Below are 11818 nucleotides of genomic sequence, written 5' to 3' on the forward strand. Positions count from 1 at the left end.
TATCCCCAGGTACTAGGTTCGATTCCCACGGGAGGCAAAAACACTAGTATGGTGAGGGGGCTAGTGATTAAGCTTGTGAGTAACAGTGCAGTGCGGGGGGTGCAGTGCCTTGCCTTGCGAGGGGCCCACCGGGCTGTTACACTAAACAAAGCCCCTGGGATGAAATAAATTTGTGTGCATCGAGGGGATTGGGACTTAAGCCATTTGAAATTAATAAGTGATGGGAACCTAACCTTTGTGATTGGAGATCCCACGAATAAGATTCATATGGGTAAGAACAAGTCACTTATTAGTTCTGCTAGCACAAAAAAAAAATTAGTTAATTAATTTTTGTTCTCGTCCCTTTCCTATGGTGTGTGTGTGAGATGTGGTAGACACTCCATTAATGAGAGGATAAACCTATAAAGCTTTTAATGAATTTCATATCCCTTATGGGTGGTGTATGATTTGCAGCATACACTTGATGAAATCACCTATATGAGTGTCAATTGGGGCCGCTTGTATCAGATATTGGCGAAATCTCTGGAGCACTCATGAAATAATCCAGGCACGCGCACAGCTTATTAGCGCACCAACAGCGCCAACAACAAGAACTGTGGGGGTGTGATGCGAGTGGTATACCACTAACATACGCCAAGTGATTTTGGTTCATATAGCTTGCTACACCGTCTTCACTGTATGTTAAGTATTATCATTCTAGGGCTGGTTCATATAGCTTGCTACACCAGTTTGATGCATCACATCCAGGATGTTAACCCAGGAAGTCTTTTTTCTAACTTATTTTAAACTTTTGAAATATGTGGGGGATTGTTGTTAATTTTGAGTATATTTCAAAAATTTCAAATAATTTGTGTTCCATATTTTCAATTGAGACATATAGAAAAAATATTCTTAATAAAAACTTAATATTATTATTGTTTTATTTTATTAGACATGATCCAATCCCTCTGGTCATATATTGAACCTAGTCTAAACATTTTTTCAAATAATTTCTTTGAGCACATGTTTTCTTTTTTAATTTACCAAGTCAAATGGGATGTACAATGTGCTCCCTATTTTTATGCTATACTAGTTACAAACCCGTGTTTCGCACGGGGGTTCAGTAACGTATTTGACAAAATATTATATTGGAAGGATAGATTGCGAAAATGACAGATTGCATTACGGATTACAAAATTAAATCTTCAAAATGGCTTGATCACGAGTAACAAATGAAAACATATTTAGTCAACGGTAGAAACACTTTTCCAGTAATAATTGATATCTATCTATAAACCAATGAAAACCCTATTACCAAAGCTATCTGATTATATCATTTTGACTTTCAGCTTCAACATATATAAATCATTTCACATGATCTACAACAAAGGCAGGTATTAACTGCAATTTAGTATCCAGTTCTTTCAGGTGAACAAACTTCTGCATCAGACAGATAGTTGAATGCCTCTCTACCTACTTTATATCATTTTGTGTTTTAGCTTCAACGTATATAAATCTTTTCACATGATCTACAGCAAATGTCAGTTGATACCCATGGGTAAGGATAATATGATACATGTCCCCGCCCCGTTGGATAAATATGATACTCGTGCCCACCCCGTATCCTCGTGGGTACCCACTATACGGGTACCCGTGGGTATTGAGGTATCCATGGGTATCCATGGGTACCCATGGAGTTTTGAATTTATTTATTTTTTGGTACAAATAATAACTTTTTCAAAAAACTTCAACTTTTAAACATCCATACATAATCCACTGAAAATTTCATAAATCATACATAATTCATAGAAAATTCATGATTCTTATATAATCTATATGTTTTATGATGTGAATGAAGTGGAAACGGTGAACTTAATAAGATGAATTAAAAAAATTTAAAATAAAATAGGTTATTATTGAGGATTTTTAGGTGGGCGGTAAAATTTTCTTCAATAAGGTACCAACTTTAATTAATAAGATATGATATATAAAAATATATTAGTAATTTACTTAATTTATTATCGGGTATGGGTACCCGTGGGTATGGATACAATCCAATCCGTGTCTGTGTCCATATAATAATGGGTAGTCAAATACCCATTTATTATACCTGTGGATACCTGTTTAGCTACCCGCTCCATACCCGTGACGGATTTTACCCACGGGTACCCATGGGCATGGGTATTTTTGCCACCCCTAGCAAAGGCAGATATTAACTGCAATTTAGTACCACGTATATAAATCCTTTCACATGATCTACAGCAAAGGTAGATATTAACTGCAATTTAGTATTCAGTCCTTTCAGGTGAACAAACTTCTGAATCAGACAGATAGTTGAATGCCTCTCTACTTGATTTATATCATTTTGCCTTTCAGTTTCAACGTATATAAATCATTTCACATGATCTACAGCAAAGGCAGATATTAACTGCAATTTAGTATCGAGTCCTTTCATGTGAATTATAGGCACGTTTAAAAAACTTATTTTAAAGGAGACATGTTCAAATTACGGAATATTACCATTCTTCGTAAATTTGAGAATGAAGGTCGCATAATCCAAATATTTGTGATGCATGGTCTAAGGCATGGGGTTCAGTAACGTATTTTGTAAAAAAATTGTTCCGAAGGAAAAATGAACAAATTAATGAATATTGCACAAAAATTATAAATCTTTATCAAAATATTTATTAAAGCTTTATCAAGAGCAAAAAAACATCATAAATTACATATTAGTTAAAATTATAAAAGTGAGCGCTTCTGTCATAGAGTTACTAAAAAGGGATTAACACCAATATTTACATGACACAAAATGAACGAAAGAAACACATTAAACTCTTTAGAGTCTTGTGTAGGAACTTGGTTATTAGTAATTTGACCGTTAAAAAATAAAAAATCTCTTTGACGTCAAAAAAGTAATATTAGCTTAGCAATATTCAGTCTCTTCACATATGCTTAGTAATATTCAGTCTGGAAGATTACATTGAAAGGATAGATGGTAAAATGACAGATAATTGTGAATCATTGTAATATGTCAAAATATAAACCTTAAAAACCATGAACCATCAACTTAGTTTTAAATAGTTAAAAATAAAAAATTGTAAAATAGTTAAAAAAATTTAAAAATATAAAAATTGGAAAATAGTTAAAAAAATTGGTGAGGTAGCACTCAACCAAGCAACACTAAAAAAATTATATGCATTAGCGTAACAAAAAAACAGACAGACGGACATATAATATTACTCTAAACGTTAATATGTGTATATATTCGCGAGGTTGAAGAAAGGAGATAAAAATATTTGGGATCATTAAATGACAGCGTGAATAAAAATATTTGTGAGATTGTGATGGTTAAACGATATTGAAATTAAATATATAAGTGATGAAAAGATAATAAAATTCCTTTGAAAAAAAGGTAATAAAATTAAATGGAACCTCCTTAAAAAATTAACGGAACGGTTAAAAAAATAAAGTTAAATGGAAGAAAAAAACATATTGAAATATAATATTAAAAAATAAAGAAAAGGTTCCCAGCGTGAGTTGAAAAGAGGTGCTTGTGAAATAAATTGTCGAGAAGTAGTTTTTTAAAGTAACATTCAACAACTTCTGGTCAAAGCTCATTCCATTCAATTTTATGCGTTCAAAAAAAAAATACTTTTTTTAGTAAGTACTTAATTGATATTGTATTCGGCCTAACTTCTCCTTAAAAATGTAGAGAAGTTTGAAAAAAGTCGGGTCAAACGATACCTTAATCTCCCACAACGGCAATGTAGAAGCAACTGAATTTGGGAGGAAAAATTGAAAAATAGTTAAAAATATAAAAATTGGAAAATAATTAAAAGTTATTAAAAATATAAAAATTAGAAAATAATTAAAAAAATTGGTTAGGGGCAAAAATGGAAATTCAAATGCCAACCCTAAAAAAAAAACCTTCCAATAATTAATTTACCAAAATGCCCCTCAATTGGTAGTGGGAATGCATTGAAGTAGTACTTATCCCCAGGTACTAGGTTCGATTCCCACGGGAGGCAAAAACACTAGTATGGTGAGGGGGCTAGTGATTAAGCTTGTGAGTAACAGTGCAGTGCGGGGGGTGCAGTGCCTTGCCTTGCGAGGGGCCCACCGGGCTGTTACACTAAACAAAGCCCCTGGGATGAAATAAATTTGTGTGCATCGAGGGGATTGGGACTTAAGCCATTTGAAATTAATAAGTGATGGGAACCTAACCTTTGTGATTGGAGATCCCACGAATAAGATTCATATGGGTAAGAACAAGTCACTTATTAGTTCTGCTAGCACAAAAAAAAAAATTAGTTAATTAATTTTTGTTCTCGTCCCTTTCCTATGGTGTGTGTGTGAGATGTGGTAGACACTCCATTAATGAGAGGATAAACCTATAAAGCTTTTAATGAATTTCATATCCCTTATGGGTGGTGTATGATTTGCAGCATACACTTGATGAAATCACCTATATGAGTGTCAATTGGGGCCGCTTGTATCAGATATTGGCGAAATCTCTGGAGCACTCATGAAATAATCCAGGCACGCGCACAGCTTATTAGCGCACCAACAGCGCCAACAACAAGAACTGTGGGGGTGTGATGCGAGTGGTATACCACTAACATACGCCAAGTGATTTTGGTTCATATAGCTTGCTACACCGTCTTCACTGTATGTTAAGTATTATCATTCTAGGGCTGGTTCATATAGCTTGCTACACCAGTTTGATGCATCACATCCAGGATGTTAACCCAGGAAGTCTTTTTTCTAACTTATTTTAAACTTTTGAAATATGTGGGGGATTGTTGTTAATTTTGAGTATATTTCAAAAATTTCAAATAATTTGTGTTCCATATTTTCAATTGAGACATATAGAAAAAATATTCTTAATAAAAACTTAATATTATTATTGTTTTATTTTATTAGACATGATCCAATCCCTCTGGTCATATATTGAACCTAGTCTAAACATTTTTTCAAATAATTTCTTTGAGCACATGTTTTCTTTTTTAATTTACCAAGTCAAATGGGATGTACAATGTGCTCCCTATTTTTATGCTATACTAGTTACAAACCCGTGCTTCGCACGGGGGTTCAGTAACGTATTTGACAAAATATTATATTGGAAGGATAGATTGCAAAAATGACAGATAATTATAAACCATAATATAATATTTAGAGTACTCTTGCATTACGGATTACAAAATTAAATCTTCAAAATGGCTTGATCACGAGTAACAAATGAAAACATATTTAGTCAACGGTAGAAACACTTTTCCAGTAATAATTGATATCTATCTATAAACCAATGAAAACCCTATTACCAAAGCTATCTGATTATATCATTTTGACTTTCAGCTTCAACATATATAAATCATTTCACATGATCTACAACAAAGGCAGGTATTAACTGCAATTTAGTATCCAGTTCTTTCAGGTGAACAAACTTCTGCATCAGACAGATAGTTGAATGCCTCTCTACCTACTTTATATCATTTTGTGTTTTAGCTTCAACGTATATAAATCTTTTCACATGATCTACAGCAAATGTCAGTTGATACCCATGGGTAAGGATAATATGATACATGTCCCCGCCCCGTTGGATAAATATGATACTCGTGCCCACCCCGTATCCTCGTGGGTACCCACTATACGGGTACCCGTGGGTATTGAGGTATCCATGGGTATCCATGGGTACCCATGGAGTTTTGAATTTATTTATTTTTTGGTACAAATAATAACTTTTTCAAAAAACTTCAACTTTTAAACATCCATACATAATCCACTGAAAATTTCATAAATCATACATAATTCATAGAAAATTCATGATTCTTATATAATCTATATGTTTTATGATGTGAATGAAGTGGAAACGGTGAACTTAATAAGATGAATTAAAAAAATTTAAAATAAAATAGGTTATTATTGAGGATTTTTAGGTGGGCGGTAAAATTTTCTTCAATAAGGTACCAACTTTAATTAATAAGATATGATATATAAAAATATATTAGTAATTTACTTAATTTATTATCGGGTATGGGTACCCGTGGGTATGGATACAATCCAATCCGTGTCTGTGTCCATATAATAATGGGTAGTCAAATACCCATTTATTATACCTGTGGATACCTGTTTAGCTACCCGCTCCATACCCGTGACGGATTTTACCCACGGGTACCCATGGGCATGGGTATTTTTGCCACCCCTAGCAAAGGCAGATATTAACTGCAATTTAGTACCACGTATATAAATCCTTTCACATGATCTACAGCAAAGGTAGATATTAACTGCAATTTAGTATTCAGTCCTTTCAGGTGAACAAACTTCTGAATCAGACAGATAGTTGAATGCCTCTCTACTTGATTTATATCATTTTGCCTTTCAGTTTCAACGTATATAAATCATTTCACATGATCTACAGCAAAGGCAGATATTAACTGCAATTTAGTATCGAGTCCTTTCATGTGAATTATAGGCACGTTTAAAAAACTTATTTTAAAGGAGACATGTTCAAATTACGGAATATTACCATTCTTCGTAAATTTGAGAATGAAGGTCGCATAATCCAAATATTTGTGATGCATGGTCTAAGGCATGGGGTTCAGTAACGTATTTTGTAAAAAAATTGTTCCGAAGGAAAAATGAACAAATTAATGAATATTGCACAAAAATTATAAATCTTTATCAAAATATTTATTAAAGCTTTATCAAGAGCAAAAAAACATCATAAATTACATATTAGTTAAAATTATAAAAGTGAGCGCTTCTGTCATAGAGTTACTAAAAAGGGATTAACACCAATATTTACATGACACAAAATGAACGAAAGAAACACATTAAACTCTTTAGCGTCTTGTGTAGGAACTTGGTTATTAGTAATTTGACCGTTAAAAAATAAAAAATCTCTTTGACGTCAAAAAAGTAATATCTCAGTCTCTTCACATATGCTTAGTAATATTCAGTCTGGAAGATTACATTGAAAGGATAGATGGTAAAATGACAGATAATTGTGAATCATTGTAATATGTCAAAATATAAACCTTAAAAACCATGAACCATCAACTTAGTTTTAAATAGTTAAAAATAAAAAATTGTAAAATAGTTAAAAAAATTTAAAAATATAAAAATTGGAAAATAGTTAAAAAAATTGGTGAGGTAGCACTCAACCAAGCAACACTAAAAAAATTATATGCATTAGCGTAACAAAAAAACAGACAGACGGACATAAAATATTACTCTAAACGTTAATATGTGTGTATATTCGCGAGGTTGAAGAAAGGAGATAAAAATATTTGGGATCATTAAATGACAGCGTGAATAAAAATATTTGTGAGATTGTGATGGTTAAACGATATTGAAATTAAATATATAAGTGATGAAAAGATAATAAAATTCCTTTGAAAAAAAGGTAATAAAATTAAATGGAACCTCCTTAAAAAATTAACGGAACGGTTAAAAAAATAAAGTTAAATGGAAGAAAAAAACATATTGAAATATAATATTAAAAAATAAAGAAAAGGTTCCCAGCGTGAGTTGAAAAGAGGTGCTTGTGAAATAAATTGTCGAGAAGTAGTTTTTTAAAGTAACATTCAACAACTTCTGGTCAAAGCTCATTCCATTCAATTTTATGCGTTAAAAAAAAAATACTTTTTTTAGTAAGTACTTAATTGATATTGTATTCGGCCTAACTTCTCCTTAAAAATGTAGAGAAGTTTGAAAAAAGTCGGGTCAAACGATACCTTAATCTCCCACAACGGCAATGTAGAAGCAACTGAATTTGGGAGGAAAAATTGAAAAATAGTTAAAAATATAAAAATTGGAAAATAATTAAAAGTTATTAAAAATATAAAAATTAGAAAATAATTAAAAAAATTGGTTAGGGGCAAAAATGGAAATTCAAATGCCAACCCTAAAAAAAAAACCTTCCAATAATTAATTTACCAAAATGCCCCTCCTAGGGGTAAAATGGTAAATTCAATGGACATTTATTTTCATATTAGTTATTATAGATGAGCAATACTCCTTATGACTTACTCAAACACGTGTAGTAGCATAACCGTATACACTTTAATTTTGTTGAGTTTGTTGAACATAACCTTCAATTTTAATTGCCATGCATTTACTAATAATGAGTTATTGATTTTGGCAGACACGACTAACACAGAAAAGCCCCCATATTCATGCTTAGAGTTATACATCGAACATATAGAAAACAATTTTTGGGTTACATCTTCCTGAAAATAATTCTTCTTGTCAGTTCTGTATCCTCGGTTTTTACCGGGAAGGGTCTGTTAAATCCTGGGCGGTTAGCGTATAATCACGCAGAAAATCCTTAAGGACAGTGCGATCATCACGTCTCAGACTATCTCATTGTTTGTTCGTTCTACAGATCTTGATAGTTGATTCGGTAGCAGATTTCGCTTGGTTGTCAAAGATGTTCATAGCGGTGTGGTCAGTGATCGATTTCAACAACAACCTCAAAAAGATAATTTCATTCATCTCTCTTTTATTTATATTTAATTGATTGTTATATTTATATATCGATTATTATTTATAAAGATAGTTCATGCATAATTTATTACAACAGTAATGAGCAAGATTGTGAGTCACATGACAAACCCATGTAAGTGGAAGATTTGTTTGGATCAAAATAAGGTTTGTCTTGTGGAAAACATTTCTCACAAGGGGGAACATTGTACCCAAATAAGATTACTACCTGTGTCTGCAACAGCAAGCCTTTCAACAGGTGGGGTGCCTATATAGATTTTCACTAGTTCTCCTACCCGTGCTAACGCACGGGCATTTATAGCCTTTAATTTAAAAAATATAGTCCCAAGCCCAGCATCATATAGTAAGAAATCAAAATACAGTACATCATGACAAATCCAAAAAATTTAAAATGACGGTTCAAGGTTGGTGGAGTTATCAATGCAATCTCCACCTCCTTGTATACGACATTGGTTGTGTTATCAATACAATCTCCACCTCCTTGTATACTACCTTCATTTCCCACATGCCTTAGATTGTATTTTCCAGGAGCAATCGGTTTGAGGCCTGCTTTATCTGATGGCAAAGTTCTATTTTCTCTATGCGTTGATGGAGTGTCAACTACATTAAAGAGCATTGATCAAGGACTGCGACACAATTTGTCACTTTTATAGCAACGAAAATCACTATGCTACCTTCATGTTATTTAAAATTATGAATCAAAATTACATACCGTTGGTTTTGCGCCTTTTAGTAGATTCCATTTCTGATCAACAATGATCAAAAACACAGCCCGAGCTTATTATGACATGAGCAACAGTGTTTCACCCTCTTATTTTTTATTAATAATGCAAGAAATTAAGTGATTAGGATAACAAATATATCAGTGAATTGCAAAAGCACAGCACAATAGAATGTATGCATCGATTGTTCCACCAATTGGGATAGTGGATCGCACCAACTAATTATGAATAATTGTAGTTTTTAATGCTCCAACTCAACAGGATCATTTGAAGTCAGTTGAAAGGTGAACAATCCCACCATGTATACCAATTAAATGCCATGATTTTGATAAAATAGAAAATATAGATAAGAGGTGGGTTTATCTTCTTATTAATGTTCTAACCTCCAATTTCTGATCAAGTTTCCCGGCCAAAGCCAATAGAAGTGTCATTTTTCCAGAACTCGGAGGTCCCAAAAGCAACGTTATTCTGAAGGAGAAAAAAAGCAAATTGAAATAAGTTATATTTGTTCCAAACGTACATAGAGAAATCAATGAATGGAACAGTAATTGTATTGATACTTTGAAGGCTTTATTATTCCACTAATATCCTTGAGAATATTTAGATGTTGATTTCTACTTGGAAGCACATGAATGGATTTCAATAGACTCTTCAAAGTTAATTAAAATGTAAAAAAAAAAAAAAACCAGAATGTTTAGTTAGAATCCCCTTCAATATAAAAAATCACATAGTACGTTAGTAATATTTTTTAAAGTTAGTTCTTCACCTCTACTATATTAACCATGAAGTTAGTGATCAATTCCAACTCTGATATCATCCAATCAACAAAAAAAGGAGTAGAAACAAAGAAATCAGTATATTTCAAAAGCATCTCATTTAATGAATAAGAACGAAATATAACTTATGAACATCTCTTGAAAAGGCTCAATAAGATCATTAAAAAACCAGATCATTATTTGGATCACCGCAATAATAAAAAAAATAGAAACCATGAATAAAAAAGTTTCAGACTTTGGAGAACCACCTATCAACATTTGATATGAAAGCATAGCTTGGATGTTATTTTGGTGTGCCACGAACCCGCAACAGCAAGGGATGAAGGAGCATCAGGAACTCTCTGGCCAACGGGTTGGATTATAACTTGCATATGAAAAAATAAAAATTATGATAAGTATAATCACAATTATTTATTGGATTATAATTTTTTTTAATGTAGTGATATGATTATTTTAATACTAATTTATACTAAAATAGAAGTACTTTTTAAAACATATGAGAATTTATATTGATTTATATCGTAGATTTGTGTAAATATTTTAAATACAAATAATATAGTTTTCGGTGGATCCTATAATATTTAATAAGTTGAAAGATATACATCATAGTTTATCTTAATAATGCAATCATATAAGAAAATTCTTTTATTGTATCGTAGTGGTGTAATAATATGTTGTTTGGTTTTTTTATCTTGGAAGCTCATATTCTTTTCTATTATAGTTAGAGTCATTTATGCTTGATGTTAATGTTACTCATAAGAAATGATGCAATAAGTTCGAGTTAAGATATGATAAATTTTTGGTGGTTTTGTCTTTTTCATATTTAACCATGTTTTTCTAAATTAAGCAATGTGACCTAACTACTAACTTTTACGTTCCTATTTTTTATTTAAGGTCTCCTAATTTATTAAAAAGATAATCCTTAATTATGGTGTTAAATTAGCTTATTTTAAGGCCTCCATTTATGAAATTTTATTGACTTTTTTTGGTCAAAATTATTTTAGCCAACGGTTTGATTCACCTTTTTGTCACTTTGCTTAATTCATATTTTTGTTTGTCTATTTTTTTTTCAATTGATGTTTACGTTACCATGTTTATTTAATCATATATAGACATTATGTAGTAATAAAGGGTCCTATTCTTTGTAACTTATGCTTAATTACATTAATATTAGTGATTATTAGATAGAATAAGGATTAGAATTTTTTCTTTGAGTTGGTCAATCACAATTCTAACCTAAAATTACATAGCATATTAAAGAGAGTGAGACTTTTTTTTTTGTGTCAAATCAACACGGTTCTAGCTTAAAAAACATCTAAGCTTTCAAAATTTCAAAGGTACATTTCAATATTAATATGCTTTAAAGATCATAGATACATGTTCAACCTAAGACACTAACTTAAATGAATACTTTTTAGTAACCTTTAGAGGTAACACATCATCAATATTATAGCTTAAGATAACTCAAATACAAACACAAATAATTGCTCAAGATTTCACCACTCTCGTAGAATATAATACATGTACATGGCTTAGCGAGACATATGATTGCCTTTAAAAAATGGTTTTATCAGGGTTTGAGATGAAATTCCATGCAATATACAACCTTCTCCAATATCACGTAGTCAAATATTTGTCTTTATAAATATTGATCATAATTCCTAAAAAATGTCATCATGAGCTAGATAACAAACCAAACTAAAATACGCTCTATGAAAATGTGAGATGACCAAATATCCAAATCAATGTATAAAAGTATTTCAAAGGAAACTAAATACAAAACTAAATTTGAGAAAACAACTTTCATGTAAAGACCATGAACAAACTAATTTAAAA

At 31.6% G+C, this 11818-nt stretch overlaps 1 long non-coding RNA gene across 1 annotated transcript; it reads right to left on the reverse strand.

The window, feature by feature from the left end:
- Nucleotides 1-8815: 8815 nt before the first annotated feature.
- On the reverse strand, nt 8816-10474 carry LOC146948955 (uncharacterized). The gene is made up of 3 exons (XR_015025371.1): nt 9590-10474; nt 9197-9294; nt 8816-9084 (listed from the first exon to the last, which is right to left on the reverse strand). It is a non-coding gene; the product is annotated as an uncharacterized LOC146948955 (long non-coding RNA).
- Between the last annotated feature and the right edge of the window lie 1344 nt (nt 10475-11818).

The sequence above is a fragment of the Medicago sativa genome, chromosome 2 (assembly GCF_051527215.1).
Source record: "Medicago sativa cultivar Bolivia chromosome 2, Bolivia_mono, whole genome shotgun sequence".
In the NCBI taxonomy this organism is placed as follows: Eukaryota; Viridiplantae; Streptophyta; class Magnoliopsida; order Fabales; family Fabaceae; genus Medicago; species Medicago sativa.